Source organism: Chelonoidis abingdonii, chromosome 18 (genome assembly GCF_003597395.2).
Source record: "Chelonoidis abingdonii isolate Lonesome George chromosome 18, CheloAbing_2.0, whole genome shotgun sequence".
Taxonomy (NCBI): domain Eukaryota; kingdom Metazoa; phylum Chordata; order Testudines; family Testudinidae; genus Chelonoidis; species Chelonoidis abingdonii.
Window position 1 is genome coordinate 11,673,070 of NC_133786.1, and position 22,281 is coordinate 11,695,350.

The window sequence follows — 22,281 nt, forward strand, 5'->3', positions numbered from 1 at the left end:
CAAAATCTGGAAAACTTCCCTGGGATGAGACAAATCTTTCCCACCCAGCTCTACCTGAACCACTGGACAAACACGTCAGACCACACTTCAGGGACCATCCGTTTGTTCTGTGTTTGTATAGTTGCCAGCACAATGGGGTCCTGGTCCATGTCTGATACTCCTAGGATCTATGGCAGTACAAATAGGAGTCCTTACTGTCTTTATGGGAAACCTCCCTCTACAGGGGTAGTAGCATCACTCCTGCAAAGTCCCCTGGTAGCTGACTCATGATACTTAAAGAAGTTTGCGTATACTCCCAGCTGAGCGCAGTTACGCTGGTAAAGTGGATAACTCTATTAGGAGGAAAATTGGAAGTGGAGAGAGAGCATTTCAGAAATGCCAGGATTTATTTGAACAAGTTATTGATCAGCTTTTATTATTATCTAATTTAGCTATATACTTTAGCTTTAAAATTAGCTAATCTAATTATGACATTGTGAGTATTAATTGAATCTATGCAAAAAGGTAAAACCTCTCAATAGTTCTCATGCTATATATTTACTGCCTGTAGTGCAGTACAGATGAATCTAGATACTGTAGTAATAACCCTGTATACACTGTTGGCCTTCTAGTCTCAGTCTCTGAGAAAGCACGTCTGTTTCTAAGGGAGCACTAAGTCCATAGCTTACTATTTTGGATGCCTCCTTCTAGGAAGTGATTCAAAAACTAAACATTTGTAAAATGATCTTGTGAGCCATCTGGTTCTTGAATGTTTGAAAAGCTGCATTCAGCAGGGTAGATCAGACAAGAAAGTCAGCGACAAACCTTCATTTTTCTGAGCTTTAAAATAAACTTGTTGTGGCTAAAACGTGAAGTGTTAGCTCATTAGAAGACATGCTGTCAGTCCAGTGCACTGTAGTTGGTCAGTCAAACTGGGATTCATTGCAGCACCGTGGTTTACAATTTGAAAGAGGCGTAAAATGCAAATGTTTCTTCCCATAATACCCAGGTCATATCCACGCAGAATATACATAAACCTAGTCCCTGCTCCTGCAAACATTTGTGCAAGCAAGTGTATTATTTTGCTCACATAATTATTCTGACTGACATAAGGGGGCTACTCACTTGAGTAAAACTGTGCACATATGTGGTTGTGTAACCCATTGGTCTCACTCTGTGTCCAGTCCACATGGGCTCTGAGTCTGTTGCAGCCCCACCTATGCCCCACAGTCTCTAGCTCAGGCTTGTGGACATTTTACATGATCATTTCCGTCCCTAGTGCTGGCCAACATGGCAACCATCACATAAGTGGAAGGTCATTTGGGGTTTGAACTGCTGGGGACCTCAGATGGGTGGATGGCGCTCTCTCTCTCCAGAGGAAGTACGTGACCCACTTGACAGTATGTGTTATGCCTCCCTTCTGTGCCAGATTCACAGAGGATATCCGTCTCTTACAGCTCTTAACTCAAGCCTGGTTCTTTATCTCAAGCTGTAGAGACTCCAACTTGCAGTTCCGGAGGTCCCAGGTTTAATCTTTGTTGTGTTGGCTAAGATGATAGCTGACACATTTGCAGGATCTGATGCCTTAGGCTATGTCTGTAAATGAATAAAATGATTTGGTATTATGAAATATCAAACTTATTGTACAAACCGTCAAGGAAAGTTGCGATTTTAGATCTTTGTTTATGTACCGACACAAAGGATGGACATTGTGATGGTGGCTGATGATTCGCTAAAGGTACTGGGCCTGGTTCTGATCTCTCACTGTTTTCTCCTCATTTGCAACACCTTTGGCTTCATTGGAGTACCCATGATTTCAAGTGTGTATCTATAAGGGAGGTCAGAATCAGGTCACAAAAGATTGTGAAATATAAAGTATCATGGGATGATTATTTTTTCAGCTGTTTTGTGGGTTAGACACTGAAAAAGGCTTGCGAATACTATAACTAGCTGAAAATAAAGAGGGACTTTTGGAAGGCAGAATGTCATTACCCAAGTTGGATTTTATCCAGGACTAACATTCCTGCGCTTGCAAAAAATACAATGGAATTTTTAGAAATAAAATTTTTCATAGTATTGCTAGGATTATTTTTGAATCCCATACCAAAGACACTATCTGCATTCACAAGCTATCAAAATGGCCTTTCAATTTGCTTAGCTAAGTTCACAGCACGCACAGTTTAATAATCACAAAGTGCTTGGTTTTAAAGTTACTGTAAGTCCTGAATATGTTCTCTTTGTATTTTTGGTCATTTCCTAGATGGAAATCAATGAAGTCCAGAGCTTAGGGAGTTTGTGGAAGCCCATCTTTTAGAAGAGAGGGATTTACAGCAGTAAGAAAAGTGAACCATGTGTAAGAGGGTAGGGTGCTTCAGCCAAGAACTCTGCAGGGTACATTGTCTTGAGTCAGGATATTTCCACAGGATTCCGTGCCTCTGGCAATGGTTCATTATCATTAAGCTTTAAAAACATTGGGTTAGATCCTCCTTTGGTGTGGTTTCATTGAAGACTGATGTACACTAGTTGAGGACCTGGCCCACTGTATGCTTCGGGGGGAATAATCCTTAGTATGAGGTAGTATAAATCACTGTTTGTAGGTTGGCTTGGATAAAATAACCACTGATTTGAGCTTTCACTATCTTGCAACAATCCAAATCTTGACCCAAATCCTGATGCACTTTCTGAAAGAATCAAATTTTACTTAAACAAAACTACCATTGAAAGCACTAAACAGAGAAAGGACCGTGAAGAAGGGACTCAGGTTTTCAGGATTTAGCCCAAGGTGGGCAAACTATGGCCTATGGGCCACATCCGGCCCACTAGCCGATTTTATCCAGCCCTCGAGTTCCTGCTGGGGAGCAGGATTTGGGGCTTGCTGCACTTCAGCTGGGGAGCAGGATTGGAAGGCGCTACGCATGGCTCCCAGAAGCAGTGGCATGTCCCCTTTCTGGCTCCTATGCATAGGGGCAGCCAGGGGGCTCTGCACCCTGCCCCCAACCTAAGCGCCGCAATGGGAGCTGCAGGGATGACACCTGTGGATGGGGCAGAACCTGTGGATGGGGCAGCATGCAGAGCTGCCTGGCCGTGCCTCCGTGTAGGAGCTGAAGAGAGGACATGCCGCTGTTTCCAGGAGCTACTTGAGGTAAGCACCACCCAGAGCCTGCACCCTGACCCCCTTACGGGGCCCTAACCCTCTTCCCCTGCCCAGAGCCCCCTCCTTCACCCTGAACTCCTCATTTCTGGGCCCCACCTTGGAGCCCACACCCCCAGACAGAGCCCTCACCTACTCCTGCACCCTAACTCCAATTTCATGGGCATTCATGGCCCACCATACAATTTCCATACCCAGATATGGTCCTCGGGGCAAAAAGTTTTCCCACCCCTGGTTTAGCCTCAAAAAGCCTGATGCAATGACCAGTAAAGTCAATGAGAGTCTTATTCCAGTCCTGGTCTACATTACTACATATATGCAACTTCAGCTACGCGAATAGCGTAGCTGAAATCAGAGTATCTTAGGTTGACTTATCTGGCCATTAGGATGGCGGTGAGTCGACCGCTGCCGCTCCCCCATCAACTCCGCTTCCGCCTCTCATGAGCTGGAGTTCCAGAGTTGACGGGGAGTGTGTTTGGGGATCAATCACTACTCACCAATCCAGCGGGTAGTGAAGACCTGCCCCCAGTGAATACTGGTTCAGACCTTAGTTTAAGGTTCAAGAAGCTCTGGCAAACTTTTTATGCCTCTCTATTTATTTTAATGTTTTGCCAGCCTCTTCACTTTCTGATCTCTCATTCTGGCACTGTGGGAGTAAGGACATTATATTGTGGGGATTTAGTTTATGCTAACATTTTTCCACGATGTGGCAGGGTGCAGAGGCTTTATTTGGTTTCCAGGAAGCAGAGAGTTATTTCACTGTTCAGACCCTACACAGAAGTTCTGTGCTGATGGGACTGAGAACTGAAAGTTCCAGTGTTTACTCAGAATGATCCCAGGAAATGCTACAAAAACAGCCATTGGATGTGAAGGACAGAAGGAAGAAAGACCTTTGAAGGAGGGAGAGCAGCATGCCCAGTGGCTTAAAGTAGAACCTGAGGGCTTATATCCCTTCAAGGCATAATCCAATTTCTAACTAATTGGGGATAGGAAGAAACTTTCTCTAGGGGCAGGCTATCCCATACCTACGTATGAGAGGGGCCAGGGGAGGAAGGGCATCCTTCCAAAGTACCTGCTATGGGCTACTATGAAAGACAAGATTCTGGGCTAGCTGGACAGTTGGTTTGACCCAGTATAGCAATTCCTATATTCCAAAATCAAACCAGGTTCACTGGAATAGTGCCCAAAGAAGTCACTTGATTTACATGACTGATTTGCTGAGCCTACCCCTTTATGGTCAGGAAAGTCACCATCAACTCAGCAGAAATAATTCATTACTGACTTCTCAGAGAGAGTTATTGACAGACTCCCTATGTCAGTTGTACTCTCCAGAAGATAGGGAAGAAAGGAGAAGGACCAAAGCATTGTCCCTGTGCCTCTCTGATTCAGTGGCCTAGTACAATGGCATCTTCCCCAGTAATTGTGGTTTGTCTCATTATTGCATTGCATTTTATTTTACAGAATAATTATACCCAGTTTATACAAGGGGAACATGTTTCCCCCTCTGGTTGTTGTCAGACCAGATGCTTAATCCCAATCTAGCTACCAGCAAACCTGTGGGAAAGGGCACAAACCCATTCAACCTGAACCCTGCTGATGGGTTTGCAATGAGAGTCAGTCAGTGGGAAACTAGTTACATTCAAACCTCAGGCCCTATGAACGTGTGCAAATAGGCCCTGATCAAAAAAATAACAATTCAGAAATCTTTTTCAACTTGAGTATGGAAAGGCTTGTTTTCCAGTAGAATACCCAGTGCTAAAACTTTGTAAATTATTGAATAGCAGAAGCATTTGGTGGTCTCCTGACCTTGCCAGATTTCTAGTCCACACAGAAAGGGTAGTTTTCTGGCCCAAGCATTACCTTTGAAATATGTAGACTGCCTCAGGCTGCAGATTCAAATCCCAACAGGTGCGACTCTGTCCTTTATTCTTTTGTGAAAGATAAACTCAGTTCAATTCCATTTACTCTTTAGAACAAAACCTTGCTACAGTCCTTTCTACGCTACATGGATATTAAAAATCTAGTGACACTTTTCATAAGGCTAGGAGTCTGCTGTGGACCAATTTTCTTCCAGCACTGCAGACTGCCCCATTGATTTGTATCAGTTGGTTGCCACCCATACCCCAGACATGGCTTCATTTCATTGATGCCATATGAAGAATTTGCAAACCTGGATAATGGACATTAGAAAAATGTAATGTTCCACAGATGGGCAGATCATTTTGGATAAGCCCCAGCTGATCATCTGAATACTGGGAGGGTGCTGATCTGAGCAGAAACTTTTCAGGGTCACAAATGCCCTTCCTCGATCTTCACCATTTCTTACATGTCTACTTCCTGCTCTGTGGTCCAGTAACTACCCCTTAGCCAGAGATCTTCACTGCCTCTTCACTATCCTTGTCCTCCGCCGCCCCCCGACCCCTCATGGCACCAGGAACAGAACAGAGCAGTCACTGTTAGGAGAGAGAGAAGAAACACTATAGAAATGTGTTTCACCACCCACACTTACGTATCTGCTCTTCCTTTCTTTAGATAAGCAAGACTTTAACTATAACCATAGCATAGATAGGGACACACCATAATATTTTTATCTAATTTTAATTCTCATTATATTCTATATTAAAAAATGAAGACTTTGACAAAGGGCCTGAACTAATCGCTAATTATGCTATTTTGCCATCTTTTAACAATATTGTTCAAGAAGGATTAAAAAATCTGCTCATTATTCGTTTCTCTTGCTGGCGACCTCAACAGAGGATCTCTGCTCTTGTGCCTAAGGCACAGTACTGGGCCTCAGTAGCGTGGTGGTCATCTGGCTCTGCTACAGATTGTTCATGTGAACTTTGTCATGTCACTTACAGCAAGATTTTCAATAGTTCCTAAGTCCTAGGAGGCAGAAGCATCTTAGGCTCCAGGTAGACTAAATTTTTAAAGGTATTTAGGCACCTAATTTTTTCATAGATTCATAGACTCTAGGACTGGAAGGGACCTCGAGAGGTCATCGAGTCCAGTCCCCTGCCCTCATGGCAGGACCAAATACTGTCTAGACCATCCCTGATAGACATTTATCTAACTACTCTTAAATATCTCCAGAGGTGGAGATTCCACAACCTCCCTAGGCAATTTATTTCAGTGTTTAACTACCCTGAGAGTTAGGAACTTTTTCCTAATGTCCAACCTAAATCTCCCTTGCTGCAGTTTAAGCCCATTGCTTCTTGTTCTATCATTAGAGGCTAAGGTGAACAAGTTTTCTCCCTCCTCCTGATGACACCCTTTTAGATACCTGAAAACTGCTATCATGTCCCCTCTCAGTCTTCTCTTTTCCAAACTAAATAAACCCAATTCTTTCAGCCTTCCTTCATAGGTCATGTTCTCAAGACCTTTAATCATTCTTGTTGCTCTTCTCTGGACCCTCTCCAATTTCTCCACATCTTTCTTGAAATGCGGTGCCCAGAACTGGACACAATACTCCAGTTGAGGCCTAACCAGCGCAGAGTAGAGCGGAAGAATGACTTCTCGTGTCTTGTTTACAACACACCTGTTAATGCATCCCAGAATCACGTTTGCTTTTTTTGCAACAGTATCACACTGTTGACTCATATTTAGCTTGTGGTCCACTTTGACCCCTAGATCTCTTTCTGCCATACTCCTTCCTAGACAGTCTCTTCCCAGTCTGTATGTGTGAAACTGATTGTTCCTTCCTAAGTGGAGCACTTTGCATTTGTCTTTATTGAACTTCATCCGGTTTACCTCAGACCATTTCTCCAATTTGTCCAGATCATTTTGAATTTTGACCCTGTCCTCCAAAGCAGTTGCAATCCCTCCCAGTTTGGTATCGTCTGCAAACTTAATAAGCGTACTTTCTATGCCAACATCTAAGTCGTTGATGAAGATATTGAACAGAGCCGGTCCCAAAACAGACCCCTGCGGAACCCCACTTGTTATACCTTTCCAGCAGGATTGGGAGCCATTAATAACTACTCTCTGAGTACGGTTATCCAGCCAGTTATGCACCCACCTTATAGTAGCCCCATCTAAATTGTATTTGCCTAGTTTATCGATAAGGATATCATGCGAGACCGTATCAAATGCCTTACTAAAGTCTAGGTATACCACATCCACCGCTTCTCCCTTATCCACAAGACTCGTTATCCTATCGAAGAAAGCTATCAGATTGGTTTGACACGATTTGTTCTTTACAAATCCATGCTGGCTATTCCCTATCACCTTACCACCTTCCAAGTGTTTGCAGATGATTTCTTTAATTACTTGCTCCATTATCTTCCCTGGCACAGAAGTTAAACTAACTGGTCTGTAGTTTCCTGGGTTGTTTTTATTTCCCTTTTTATAGAAGGGCACTATATTTGCCCTTTTCCAGTCTTCTGGAATCTCTCCCGTCTCCCATGACTTTCCAAAGATAATAGCTAGAGGCTCAGATACCTCCTCTATTAACTCCTTGAGTATTCTAGGATGCATTTCATCAGGCCCTGGTGACTTGCAGGCATCTAACTTTTCTAAGTGATTTTTAACTTGCTCTTTTTTTATTTTATCTTCTAAACCTACCCCCTTCCCATAAGCATTCACTATGTTAGACATTCCTTCAGACTTCTCAGTGAAGACCGAAACAAAGAAGTCATTAAGCATCTCTGCCATTTCCAAGTTTCCGGTTACTGTTTCTCCCTCCTCACTGAGCAGTGGGCCTACCCTGTCCTTGGTCTTCCTCTTGCTTCTAATGTATTGATAAAAAGTCTTCTTGGCTTTCCCTTGGTTTCCCTTGGTTTCACTGAGTTAGACTTTAAATACTTTTAGAAATTTGCCCCAAGTACCTAAGTCACTTTTGAAAATGAATGTAAGCACCTAAGTCACTTAGGAATGTTTTTAAACTATTACCCTTAATGTCTCTGTGCCTGTTTCCCATCTGTAAAATGGGGAATAATGCTACTTCCTTTCTTCTACCTATTGTTGGTCATTTCTAGTTAATTTGGAAACTCTTCAGAGTAGAGACTGTCACTTATTATGTGTCTGTACTGTGCCTAAGACAATGGTGCTTTGATCTTGGCTTAGGCCTCTAGGTACAAGTAATCATTAATTAATTACTGAATGGGCCATAGGGATGGGTCACCTACGTCTGGGTCAGAATTGAAATACATTGGCAGGGTGAGGTAATGACAACCAGACAGCACAGCAGTGGAAACGAATGTGTTCTGTGGATAAACTGCAAGCTTCAGTCTGCCTCCTCTTTCCAACCCAGCAGGTTTCACCAGCATTGTACAACTCCCACCAAGATTTAAAAGCTATTTAAAAAAAAAACCAAACAAATAAAAATACACTTGTTGCTCCTGGGAACAAAACCCTCATCGGAATGCTCTCTGGGCCTTCCTTGTGATTTCTTTTGGGACCCATAAGCTAGTTTCAAAGCTGTCAGCTGTTCAGAGTAGAGCAGTGAGACGTTCTTTCACTCTGGTTGACCTGGTGTCCTATGAGTCACCCTTGCAGCTTGTCTCTTTTCATATACTGTATGCCAATGACCAATACCAGAGGCGTTCTTGTCTGTTTCATGGCTGTTGCTGACCATCTTGAGAATAAATGAAGCGCAAATCAAGTTCTCATGGATGAATATGAGGAGCAACCAAGACAGGATCCAGATGGTGGATCCACCTCAGTAGCCAAACATAGGCCACTGCAGAAGGAATTGTTTTGAGAACAGAAGTGTCAGTATGATCAGAAAACCACTGAGATTCTGTCATTACGAACTATAGACAGATGCCCAATGGGAGGCAGAGTTATGAACACAGAGTGCTGCAGCAACACAGACTACATGAATGCATCAAACCTGTCTTCCAGTCACTATGCTGATTCTCCCAAAACATCATATCATAGTTGAGGTCTTTGTCTTGATCTTCAAGGTGCTCAGTGATGTGGTCTCAGGCTATCTAAACCCAGAGCTCTGGGAGGAGGACCACAACCCTGTACTCCAAGCACACTGGAATTCTCTGCCACAACGGTAAAGCTTCTCTGTGCAAGAGACAGAGTCTTCTCGGGGACTGGCCCAAGACACTGGAATGTTACTCCCACAAGATCTAAGAACCATCACAAATCTCCATTCCAAGCCCACTTCCTCAACTTCCTTACACTAAGAAAAAACATGGGGCCACAGAGTTTTAAAAACAAAAATCCACCTACGATTTTCCTCGTGTGGGGAACATGAGAGAGAAGAGAGACCCAGATGTGCTACATGCTAATCACATCACTTAATACAACGCTGGAAGGCACTCGTATACCACAGTGATGGAGGCAGTATAAGAACTGGAACAGAATGGAAGAAAAGAAAGGAAAAAGTCTTTTCGTCTGCCTCTGCGTGGAGGTTGTGTATTTTGATTTGCATCTGACAGGTCACTATTTGAATCTGTTATTCACTAGCTGTATTTGCGATGGTTTTTTTTTAGGTTGCTATTAAGTTTAATTTACATAAAACAAATACATGCGCCCTTTTTGTACAATAGGAACATATCACAGTACGTAGCTGCTGGACTCAGTGAATCCTGCTCCCTGCCTAGTGATAGCCATATAACCATTTGTAACCCTGACTCCTGTCATATGAAGTGCACTTACCAGCACTCCTAAGTCTCTCACCCTTATTATATGGTATATTAAGGGTGGTGAAATTGGGCCCACACTATTATGGGGCAAAGTAGAAAACACAACACCCAACACTAAGTATAATAACATAATAGGATAAGTGAGAGAGCGAAATAGCAGGATGTAATAGATGCCTTAGATACTTCAGTGATGGGGCCCATATATTTACCTAGATAACAGAAAGCAGGAAAACTAGAGTGCAGGGAAACTGTAATGCTCCAGGAGATACGTGTTATTCAGCAATGGGGGCACTATTGAAAAAATAATAATACCCTGGGTTTAGCCCTGTTCATCCTGCAGTACTGGACCCCCAGGTACTTTATACACCTCATAGCATAGTGCTTTCCCCTAGCTATTGTCTTTCCTAATATGTTTTCCCATTGTGCCATGTAAACATCATCTCTGGACAGTGCTTTGTTAAACCTGGAATGAAGGGAAGATTAGCATCGTCTCCAGTCTAGTTTAAATGTCACCTCTCCACCTACCAACACTGAAATGCAGCCTAGCAGGGGTAGAGGCATGTGCATGATTTACCAAGGACCAGCAATGATCTGTGACATTTGGGAATGGAACCAGCAGGAGAAAAAGCAGAACTGATGATACTGAGCAGGGGTCTGAGTACGCTGCGTGCAGGGGAGCATATGCAGGTGTTGATCAGCCAGGCCTTATCTGGCCTCTGAAGGAAACCTCCCCAAATGTCTTCTCCTTTGAGAAATATTTAGGATATATTAGGTCCCCGTATGCTCAGAGGGGGCCCTCCCCACTTGGATATGCCTCTGTGATGGGGTCGGTCATCTCTGTGGCACTGTTCCTGTATGCCATGCAGAGGCCTCTGTCAGGACTGGATGTCTGGCAATGAGGAAAGGCAACATTAGTTGTTGAATTGAGCCCCCACCACCACTCCAGCACTAAGGCGACCCTCTTTAAGGTCAGAGCAGGATATGAATCTGTATTTCCACAGAGCCAGAGGGTGAGAGCTGGTGGCCTTGGACTGCCCTTCATTTCATGGTTGGTACGTCCCCGGTCTAGTCCATTGTGGGAAGTCCCCCTTCCCACCAAAAGAAGTGACTGGGAAGAAACTCCAAGAGGGAAACCATGTCAGAGCTGCCCCCGCTTCCTGCCCCATTGGCATCCCCCGCCCCAGTAGCAGACGGAGGCAGTATGACTTCCCATATTTAGTTGCCATGCTGAGCAGTAGAGCTCTGGCAAGAGGCTATGCATGGAACTGCGAACTTCCTCAGGCAAGTTCAGGTCATTTTCTTGCCCATCTTTAGCACGTTGAACATTGGTTTTCTTTGAAGAATGCTGATCTTGTTTTCATGGTCTTTTTGCTGCTCCGAGTCTGGATTGCTTAGCTCTGACAGGGCTGCTCTTGGGCACTAACCCTTTTATTGTTTGTCAGGTTGACCAGTTTAGTTTAACTGTCAGTGGAAATGGACGCTTCTCTTATTTGTTGTTGTGGATTGAGAAAGGTGATGGCTCATATATTCTCCCACTGAAGTAAGAGTCATGTATTCTATTTTTGCTAACACAATGACTCAGATATTCTCTTCCTCAGTGGTGCTTAGGATCAGGTTAAGTTAAATGAACCATTTAGATGTGTTGGAGATAAAGGCCCAGATACAGAGGTGATGTGTAATATGCCGTTACATCATTTCTCTTTGACTCAGGCTGCCTTACACTGAGTGAGACTCTCTTAACACTCACCTACACCCACTTACTGATATCAAAGGGGGCCAAGCTGGCTTGAGTTACAGTGAGGAGCTCAAAGAAGTAGTAAGAAGTGCAAGTTAAAATAGCCATCGCCCTTATTTAACTTACACCTTCGCTGATTAATTTTCATGCTATATTCTTCTCTTCTGACCCCACTCCAGGATGTGACTCTGTCCTGGTCCACAGCACATTGCATCGACACTAGCTGGGGAAGTGTCTTCACTTAAATTTGGCTCCTGCCAATGTAAGTGCCTCTCTGTGCTGATTTAGTAATGCCACCTCCTCGAGTGGCATAGAGTCATGCTCGATGTAATTAGACTGATGCAGTGTCAGTATAACTACTGTGTTGCTTATGTCGACTGTTACTGGCTTTCAGGAGCCGTCCCACAATGCCCCAGACTGGCAGTGCAATCGATACAAGTGCTCCTGTTGTGGTCGCGCACCACCAACACAAGAAGTCAAGCAGGTGCGTACATAAGCTATGTAATAACTGTGCTGGCTGCATGCTGACATAAGTTAGGGCAACGTAATTTTGCAATGTAGACACATGGCCTTAGTCACACACAGTTAGACTCAGAAAGCCAAAATCCCTTCCTTTTGTTATAAGATTTTGGGGTGAAATTGTTTATTATGGGCCAGATTCTCAACTGAGGTAAATTGATGTAATGCCATTTGAATCAATGGAGCTATGTCTGTTTACACCATCTGAGCATCTGGCCCTATACTTGTTAAACAGACATTTCTAGGGATGGGGAAATTTAGAGTGCGTGTGTGTGTAAGACCCAGGACATTGGTAAGCCCTTCATTTGTTTTAAAAGGGATTTGGGACTAACCAGCCCATGTAAAAAAATAATATTTTTACTGTGTTTTGGGGGATTGAGGAGGGACAGAAGAGGAGACGTTTAGACTAAAAAGGGTTGAGGACCATACTTGGATCTCAGTTGCACCAGAATGTTAATCCATTACAGTAAATGGAGTTCCTCCTAGTTTAAACCAGGGCAAATGGCAGTCTGATTTTGCCCTTGAAATTCTAAATGATTCCTTAACAAAATCTGTGAAGAGAAGTGCCACCGTCCAGAACATTATCTGTATTTCTAAGTCTGAGTTGGGTGGAACTGTATTGGGGCTGTTAAACTCCAATTTGCCCTTTATTTGTTAATCCATTCTCTTCAAACCGTGTTAGTATGTCAGGGTCCGGAATTTGTCTAGGGTTGATATATAGACTCAAATGATATTACTTGTGTTGTGTTAAATAAATGTCCGAAGGAAATGGATAATAAAATTCACACCATAGTTCAAAGAATTGCCAAGATGGAGAAATCTGTTGAGCATACTCAGAAAGATGTGTGGTGCAGTTTTCAATACTAGAACAGGGGATGTTTTTAAAAAAAAAAGAGAGAGACTGAAACTTCTGAAAATTGGTGTAGTTCTTTATTTGGAGAAAGTATATTGTTATACAGGAAAAATGATTTTAAAAAAAATCCCATGGTAAGAAACTTAGAAATTTTAGAAGTAAAGGAAGCTTACAAAGGACACACGATCCTTTTATAAATTTGTCAGATTTCTTAGGGAAAAATCAATTTTAATCTTATCTCAACCTACACAAATGAAATCATCTTGCTCACTTAAAAATGGTCTAAAAGTTGTACATTTGCTTTTTCTTCCCTGAGGAACATACATAGAATTTGAATCCAAATTAAGGAGAACTCTATCCTTTATTAAGGACAGCACATCTCCATAGATGTAAATTTAAGGATTTAAAATCAGAATTTATTAGATGTGACGGCAGAGCTAACCATATTTTTCCCCTGCCAACTTCAGAATTATTAAAAGTGGAAATAAGTATGCCATTTCAAATTATGTTGATGCAACACACTGGTTGGGTGCCATGTCCTTGTCTCCCAAGGATCAAGACGATGATATTTTACAGAAATTCATATTTACCCGAGTTTTAGTTGATCTTGGTCAAATGATTTGTTTATGACCTGGGTTACACAATGTAACGCTGCTACTAATATAACAACATCTTTTGTGTTTCTATGGCCCCCATCACTGTAATGCCTGAGCATCTTAGAATCTTTAGTCTATTTATTATCATGACACCTCTGTGAGGCAGGGCAGCCCCCTTTTATGGATGGGAAACTGAGGCACAGAGTCTAAGGGCCAGATTTTTAAAGGTATTTAAATGCAAGTACCATTAAAAATCTGAACCTAAGAAGGTTACCCAAGGTCATATATGATGTTCATGGCAGAGCAAGGACTTGAACCTAGGTGTTGTATATTCTGGGCTTGTGCCCTAACCACTGCACCATCCTTCCTCTCCACTAGGCTTTACTACATAGAATAATAGAAATGTAGGACTGGAAGGGACCTTGATAGGTCATCTAGTCCAGCCCCCTGCACTGAGGCAAGACTCAGTATTATCTAGACAATCTCTGGTAGGTGTTTGTTCTTAAAAACCTCCAATGACAGAGCCTATACAACTCCATAGATAATTTGTTCCAGTGCTTAACTACTCTTATAGTTAGAAAGTTATTCCTAATAGCTAACCTAAATCTCCCTTGCTGCAATTTAAGCACATTACTTCTTGTCCTGTCCTCAGTGGATAAGGAGAAGAATTTATCCCTCTCCTCTTTATAACAAGCTTTTACATACCTGAAGACTCTTACCATGTCCCACATCAGTCTCCAGACTAAACAAACCCATTTTTTTTCAATCTTTCCTTGTAGGTCATGTTTTCTAGATCTTTCATCGTTTTTGTTGCTCTCCTCTGGACTTTTTCCAGTTGTCCACATCTTTCATAAAGTGTGGTGCCCAGAACTGGACACAGTACTTCAGTGCTAAGTAGAGCAGAAGAATTGCTTCCCATGTCTTGCATGCAACACTCCTGCTAATACATCCCAGAATGACGCTTGCTTTTTTTGTAACAAACGTTTGTGATCCACGGAAACTCCCATATTCTTTGCTGCAGTTTTCCCTCCTAGGCAGTCATTTCTAATTTTGTATGTGTGCAACTGATTAGTCCTTCCTAAGTGGAGTACTTTGCATTTGTCCTTATTGAATTTTATCCTATTTATTACAGACCATTTCTCCAGTTTGTCCAGATCATTTTGAATTCTAATCCTGTCCACTGAAGCACTTGCAACTCATGGTATTGTCTGCAAATGTTATAAGTGTACTCTCTGTGCCATTAGCCAAATCATTTATGAAGTATTGACTAGAACCAGACCCAGGACAGATCCCTGCAGAACCCCACTTGATATGCACATGAGTAAGAGGCATTTCAGCAGGTGGAGTGTGATTCCAGCCAGAGTTGGAAGTACGGACTACTAGCAGCCCTCTTTTTGTGGAGAAAATGCCATGGGATATTTAATCCACAAGGGATCTCACTTTTAGATCTCATCCAAAAGATGGATAACAAATGGCCACGTTCAAACCTGCCTTGTGCATGCTCAGAGCTTGAAAAAGCGTTTTACTGCAATGTGGGAATCTGAGTGTCAATGTCAATGTGTCACATGACAAGCTTCAATCAGATTTTAGGCTGCAGTGTGCTGAGCCCAGAGACCATTTTAACTGCATTTACACTGATTTGCGTCTTGTAAGAGATGCTGGCTACTTAGCATTATTGATTCCTCTTGACCTATTGGGTGCATTAGTTGCCATTGACCCTGGCATCCTATTGGAACAGCCTGGTGCCTTACGTGATGCTGTCTGGCGTTGTCCTTCCCCTGAGTCAATTCCTGTTTTACTCGGCAGATGTCTTTTGTTCTTCTCAGAAAAGAATTGCTCATCCAATTGCTCAGAGATTTTACTGGGTGTGACCCCGTCAGACTTATATTTTCGGTCCCATACTCCCCTGTAGGTCAGACTGCCTCCATCTTCCCCCCCCCCCGCCCCGATACACACACTTAGTCAATATTACTGCTACAACTGTGAGTTGGCTGGTACGTTCCTGAAATCAACGTCGTTCTTTTCTGAAATGAAGCAAGGGAATGGGTTAAAAAATGACAGAAAGGGCCTGTTTAGTGTAAATCAGTGTGACCCCATCACTAATTTCAGTGGCTCTGTGCTGATTTATTCCAGTTAAGGACCCAGCCCTCAATGCAGGGGGTTTATGTGGGACTGAAATGGTACCCTGGCCGTCTGAAGGCCCTCTCACCAGGGCTTAATTTCAGCCTGTTTAGCTTAAAAAAGCTGCAGAATTAAATATCTTCTTCTAAGGCCTATATGGAGGTAAGAACTAGGTTTTTGCCTTGGATTCTAAGATTTCTTTATTATAGGCCCCAGCTGCAAATTTCCTAGTGTGCATAAAACTTTCATATAGTTTGAAGAGGGAGCGATGAGGGAGGGTCTATATCTAGGACTTTGGTTCTGCCCCTGGTACAGATGGAGTCTGTCTGTGTCACAATCTGATTTTCCCCAAAGGTCAGGAGTATTTGGATCCAGGGTCCTAGATCATTGCAGGGGCATGTGTTCATTATACTGTGTAACTGCAAACGGTTCTGCTCAACACCTTCCATATGCTTGATTTTTTTGTTTTGTTTTAAATTGCCAAGGTAGAAATGCAATAGGGTCTGATTCTTCTGCAATTACTCCTGATTTGCAACGGTGAAGGTGAAATCGGAAGCCGACCAAGTCTAGTCAGTTTCATTATCTTCCAATTGTATTATTCCTTTTCTGACTTACTGTCACTGTGCCTCCGTAACGGAATATTGTGTTTCATTAAAATCTTACTATTCCTACTTAAACCACCATAAATTACTATGTTATCACCTTCTGCTACTGACTAGATCTTTGTTCCTATGAAACCGGGAGTTTTGGAATATATATATGTTTTAGCCACTGTGAGGTGGGGTGGTAAAATTAAAAAAAAATAAAAAATCTACTAAAAGGAAAACTGATCCTGGTGGTAAACGAACATACCTGTCATTACTATAGAGGCGCTCCCTCTGCTGGTTGTATATGGAATTGACTGTCGATAAAAGTGTTTCAGACAATAGGACTATAGCAAGTCTGATTGCAATGTTTTCACTTTTATTTTCCTGATGAAAGGTCTGATTTTAAGCTTGCTTTACACCAAAATTACGCCAGCATAATTCCATTGTCTTGAGCGCAGTTACTCTTTCTTTGCACGGGTCTAAGTAGAGTTTCAGCTTCACTTTGTTCAGGTGAAAAGGATAATGAGGTGGAAGATTGTTTAGAATCAGCCCCAGTGTGCCATCAGGACCTGTTATGTGGGGTGTAAATGGAAGAAGGGGAAGGCAAGGAATGCTCATCCGGGGCCTGAGTCACCTGTCATTTACACTGATGTGAATCAGGAGTAACTCCGCTGAAGCCCATGCGATCAGTAAAACTGGCAGGTGAGATCAGACGCAGACCCTGTAAGCAGCAAGCAGACCCAGGATGCTAATTGCATTCCAGATCCTAAGTTTCTCCAAGGTTTTGTGGGTTCAGGTACGGCAGGGTTAGCTTGGCTCAAAAAGGTCAACAGCCAAGTTCATGTCCCACTCCGGACTTCATTTTCCAGGATTTGGGTCTAATCATAAAGGCAATTGAGCTGGAGACCTGTTGCTGTCTAGTTGTCTAACGTCCAGGGCCAGTGCAAGGATGTTTTGCGCCCGAGGCGAAACTTCCACCTTGTGCCCCCACCTTGAGGCACCCCCCCCCAGCAGCTCTCCCTATCTGCCCTGAGGCGCCCCCTCCCCCGTGGCAGCTCCCCACCCCGCACCCTCCACCCTGAGGCACTCACCCCGCCCCAGCTCACCCCTGCTCCATGCACGAGCACCCCGAGCATGCCCTCGTTGCTTCACTTCTCCTGCCTCCCAGGCTTACGGCGCCAATCAGCTTAGGCAATGTATGCCTGGGAGGCGGGAGAAGTGAAGCAGCCACAGCGTGCTGGGGAGGAGGCGGGGCAGGGGTGAGCTGGGGCAGGGAGTTCCCCTGGTGCCGCCTCCCCACCCTTACTTGCTGCAGGCGGCCCTCCCCGTGCTCCCCTGCCCCAGTTCCCTCTGGCTAAATGCTGACGGTGACAGGGGCGGCCGAAGATCTGGCCGCCACGGTTGCTGCCAAAGAAAATGGCGCCCCTCAAATCCGAGCACCCTAGGCGACTGCCTAGTTTGCCTAAATGGTTGCACCAGCCCTGCTAATGTCTGCCTTATTGCCCCAGAGCTTTCCTCTTCCTTCTGCAATGGTAATCACTCTGGAGCTGGTTACCTCCACCCAGCCTGTTACAGGAAGTGGGGAGGTATTTTGGGAACATGATTAATTAGAAACTGGGGTGCAATAGTCTTGAAGTGAGACTGGGGGGGGGCAGCTCCCCTTTCTCTGCTAAAAGCACAGGGAGAGCTCCCCTCCCTGCCTAGGCTTGAGTCAGCCTTGCACCCCTACTGTTCTCCATCCTCCTTGGCTGGGGCGATGAGAGCACCTCCTGCTGTTTCAATCTACTTCAGCCCCGGGTGCAAATTGAGACCAAAATTAAAAAATATGGAGTCAAACCCAACATTATCTATCGGCGATCGAGGCTGGGATCTGCTGGGCTAGCAGGGAGGAAACACACCTTGTACTTCCCAGAGCACGGAGGTTGTTGACCCTTACACAGGCCATGGAAGGGAGGAGAAGTTTCCCTTCCTATCCTTGCCACTTGGCACCTGTAGAAGGGCCAGGCAAAATCTGAGCCTCTAATATTATGTCAGTAAGGGAGAGATGTCTATATAATGTCGGAGTGGGAGGACCATCTATTAAGCTATGTACACCTCTACCTCGATATAACACTGTCCTCGGGAGCCAGAAAATCTTACCACGTTATAGGTGAAACCGCGTTATACCCAACTTGCTTTGATCCACTGGAGTGTGCAGCCCCACTGGAGCGCTGCTTTACCGTGTTATATCTGAATTCTTGTTGTATCAGGTGGTGTTATATCGAGGTAGAGGTGTATTGTGAAATTTAAATGATGCCAAAGAATCCAGAACATGGGAGGGTGCTTTTCTTATGAATCCATATACATACTAAACCTGTCTTTGGGGAGAATGAAGTGGCCACATGGGCCAATGGACGAGGCACTCGCTTGGAATTCAGGAGACAGATTCTTTTATTGGCTCTGACATGCTGCAAGGCTTTGCTTAAGTCACTTCACCCCTCTGTATATCTCTTTTCCTGCTCACCCTTTGTGCCTGTCTTGACTATTTGGATTGCAAGCTCTTTGGAGCAGGCACTCTGTCTTCCTATGTATTCTGTGTATGTACAGTGCCTAGCGCAAGGAGGCCCTGATCACAGTTGGGGCATCTAGGCACTACTGTAATGTAATGATAATAAGGCAACCTGCCAACTACTGAATGTGTTGGCATTGAATCACCTACTCCCTTTGCCAAAAGAAGGCATCTGAGCCACTAGGGGAGTGCTGTGAAAAGAGAAAACAATCTGAATATATGTGTGGAGATGTCTAATTGAAACCCCAGGCTATGTCATAACGGACCCATCTTCCTTTCAGGTAGAAAGTTTCCAAAGAATAATGAATTCACTCCAGGTCTGAACTGAATGCAAAATTGGCAGACTGCAGGAACCTCCAGAAATCAGTGAGTTGCGTGTGCGTGCGCGCCATCCGCAGCACGGCTGAGGAGTCTGTGTGTGCAGTGCATATATGTTCCCTCTCTCGCCTGCTTTCTCCTGCACCTGCCTGCGGATGCCAAGGAAAATTGATTTTTATGAAACTAAAAAGGTGAACCATGGTGCTAGGCAGTTCGGAGCCATCTGTCTTGTCAGGACCATAGTTGCAGGGAAGCCGCAGAAGGTGGTTACTTAGAATTATTCATTAATAAAGAGACAGCCAAACTCCAGCCAAATAGCCATCCTTCTGTGTGCGGGGGAAAAAAAACACACAACCTTATTTTTCTACAAGAATTAGGCAGTGAGTCTGGGCTTTCACTCACACAGATTGAAATCTGGGCAAACGATTCATCCAAGCACATATTTATGAAAGGCCTGACACTGCAAAGGTGCTGGGGGACTGAGTACCTGCAGCTTCCATTGACTTGGGCAAGAATTATGGGTACTCAGTACCAATGAAAGTCAGACCAGAAATGAATTAAAAAAATTCAGAGACAGATCCCCTTTGTTGAGCTCTTGTTTCCCAAAAGGGCTGGAAATCAGCTGGATCTCCTTACATGGAGACTCACCTGGCATAGCCAGCTCCTGTGCTGCTGCCACTGCCCCTAGTTGCCAGCATCTATCAGAACAGCGCTGTGCTGGGGCTGGGTGGGAGCTGGACCCAGACTCAGGGAGCCACAACTAACTGGGCCCAAGAGAAGTTTCGTGCAATTGAGAATTTAGCCCTTAAAAATCCCCCACAATATCAAGCAGAATATGAAGGATACTCCTGGCAAAAAATGGGAGGTTGCCCATGGTACGAGGACAGAGTTAAGGTGTTTTGGGTCACCTTAACTGTTCATGCTTTTCAGCACTTGTATGTTTTGTACTATAGCCCGGGTTTCCGGATATTTACATCTATTCTTCACTTCACTTGGTTTCCCTTTGTTTAGCTGTTTGGCTTTCTTTGGTTTTAAACCAACTCCTCTTTATCATTCATTTTTATGCTACTTTTCTTTTCAGGTCGCATTGGACTATAGAGCCAGATTGTCAACTGTGATAAACTAGCATAACTACATTGAAGGCAAGGAAACTTCCGGTTTACATCAGCTGAGGATCTCGCTGATAGTTTTACCCTCCTCAGTCACGAAAAGGTGGGTTATCCTTCTGTTTTCCCAGTAACATTCTCCGTACCTTGGTTTGCTGAGGACCTTTGACTTCCAGGCTATAAACTGTACTGTTTGGATTTCAAAGTGGGAGAGACTGCACCTTCCTGTTATTATTTCAATATTGTATCATGCTGAAGGCCTCTGTTTTGAGATCATATCAATGATTAAAAAGCCCCCAGAACCCTTTTCTGTCCCCAAAGAATCAGTCAGCCTAAACTAATACTTCAATGATTACGTTTTCTACCAAGGAAACAAATTCAGGCATACTCACACACACATCCACCTAAAAAAAAAAAAAAGAGAGAGAAAAGAAAAAAAAGAAGCTAGTAGCTGAGGGGGACCTTGTCTGGTCAATGAAAGGAAGAGACGGATGTCTGGTGCCATGGCAATGGAATAGGGATTACTTTGCTCTGGAAAATAGGTTCCTTTTTTTTTTTATTCCAGTGCTTTTTCTCAGGCAGCTAAGAGTTGTCACTGAGCCTGATGAGAGGCCCATTTAGAGGAAAACGAGATTTTCTGAGTAGAATTGAATGCCTGCTTTCACAGACTGCTGCTTGAGCTGTCTGCTTTGCTTTTAAGGAAAAGAGGCATACCAATGCCTGTGTTTGTTTGGAGCACTTTCACAATCAATGTATGTGTGTGTAGGTGTGTGTGTGTGTGTGTGCGTGTGAGAGAGAGAGAGAATGCGCATGCAATTCTATATAGATTGAGATCGGTGGAAATGAACAACATTAACAAGTTACTTGAGGATTATTTTGGGGGTTCAAAAATATTTCATGTTGCTGGATATTGTGTAGAATCACATAAGTGAGCGCTTAGCACTTTACCATCATTGGGATAGATCCTCAGATGGTATCAATTAGCACAGATCCATTGACTTCACTGGAGCAGCTCCAGTTTACACCAGCTTGAGGGTCTGGTCTAAAGCTGATTGCGAATTTTTTAACACAACATTTTTGGTTGGAAAATGCCAGTTCGTTGAAACTTTTTGTGGGAAAGGATCTGGTTTCAAGGACGTTTTCAAGCATAAGTGCTGGAACAAGGGGTGTTGGGGATGCAGCAGCACCTCCTGGCTTGAAGTGGTTTCCATCATATAAAGGGTTTACAGCAGGGGTCAGCAACATTTCAGAAGTGGTGTACTAAGTCTTCATTTATTCACTCTGATTTAAGGTTTCACGTGCCAGTAATACATTTTAATCTTTTTAGAAAGTCTCTTTCTATTAGTCTATAATGTACAACTAAACTATTGTTGTATGTAAAGTAATTAAGGTTTTTTAAATGTTTAAGAAGCTTCATTTAAAATTAAATTAAAATGCAGAGCCCCCCGGACCGGTGGCCAGGACCCGGGCAGTGTGAGTGCCATTGAAAATCAGCTTGTGTGCTGCCTTTGGCATGTGTGCTATAGGTTGCCTACCCCTGGTTTACAGTTTGGTTCAATGGCTCCCAGCATCCCAAATATACACATTGTTCCAGCTACCCTGTTTTCAACTTGAAAAATTTTTGCAAAAAAGGTTTCATGATTGGCAAAATATTTTCGTTTTGACTCTTCCAAAATGACAAATCCAGTTTGAAATGACTTGTCCTTTAGACACTGAAGCTATGTGAATTTTGATGTCATTGACTTTTTTTTTTTAACCAAATTTTCAGTTTGCGAAAAGTTTTGCTACTTTGACTTGCTGTCCTGATTTGGGATGGGAAAAATTTTTGTATGATGGGAAAACTGCTTCTTGCCCAGCTCCAATCTGTTCCATTAGCTAGTTAATCCTCCTAACCATATTTGGGAGGTAAGGCGGTGTTAATAGGGCCATTGACAGATAGTGAGACAAGGTACAGGGAAGTTAAAGGACTTGTGAAGTCGTACAGTGAGTCTCCAAGCCAGCTAGTATTAGGATGTGGGAGCCCTTAGGCCCCCAAACACCCCCTGTGCTCAGTCCCTTGCTGTTTCTCAAATTAGAACTGGAAAGGCCATCTGACTCCTCCTTTCCAAGGATTAGATTGTTCCCTTCTATGCTACAGAGCTGCTATAAATCAGGCGATAACTCCATGAA

General features: G+C 43.6%; 1 long non-coding RNA gene across 2 annotated transcripts in view; it reads left to right on the plus strand.

Moving 5' to 3' along the window:
• The window catches only part of LOC142047914 (uncharacterized), an 81,585-nt gene that overhangs the window by 48,429 nt on the left and 10,875 nt on the right, over positions 1 to 22,281 (plus strand). For both annotated transcript variants that reach the window (XR_012657239.1, XR_012657238.1), the window contains exon 2: positions 20,088 to 20,218. This is a non-coding gene — a long non-coding RNA (uncharacterized LOC142047914). The remainder of the gene's footprint in view (positions 1 to 20,087; positions 20,219 to 22,281) is intronic.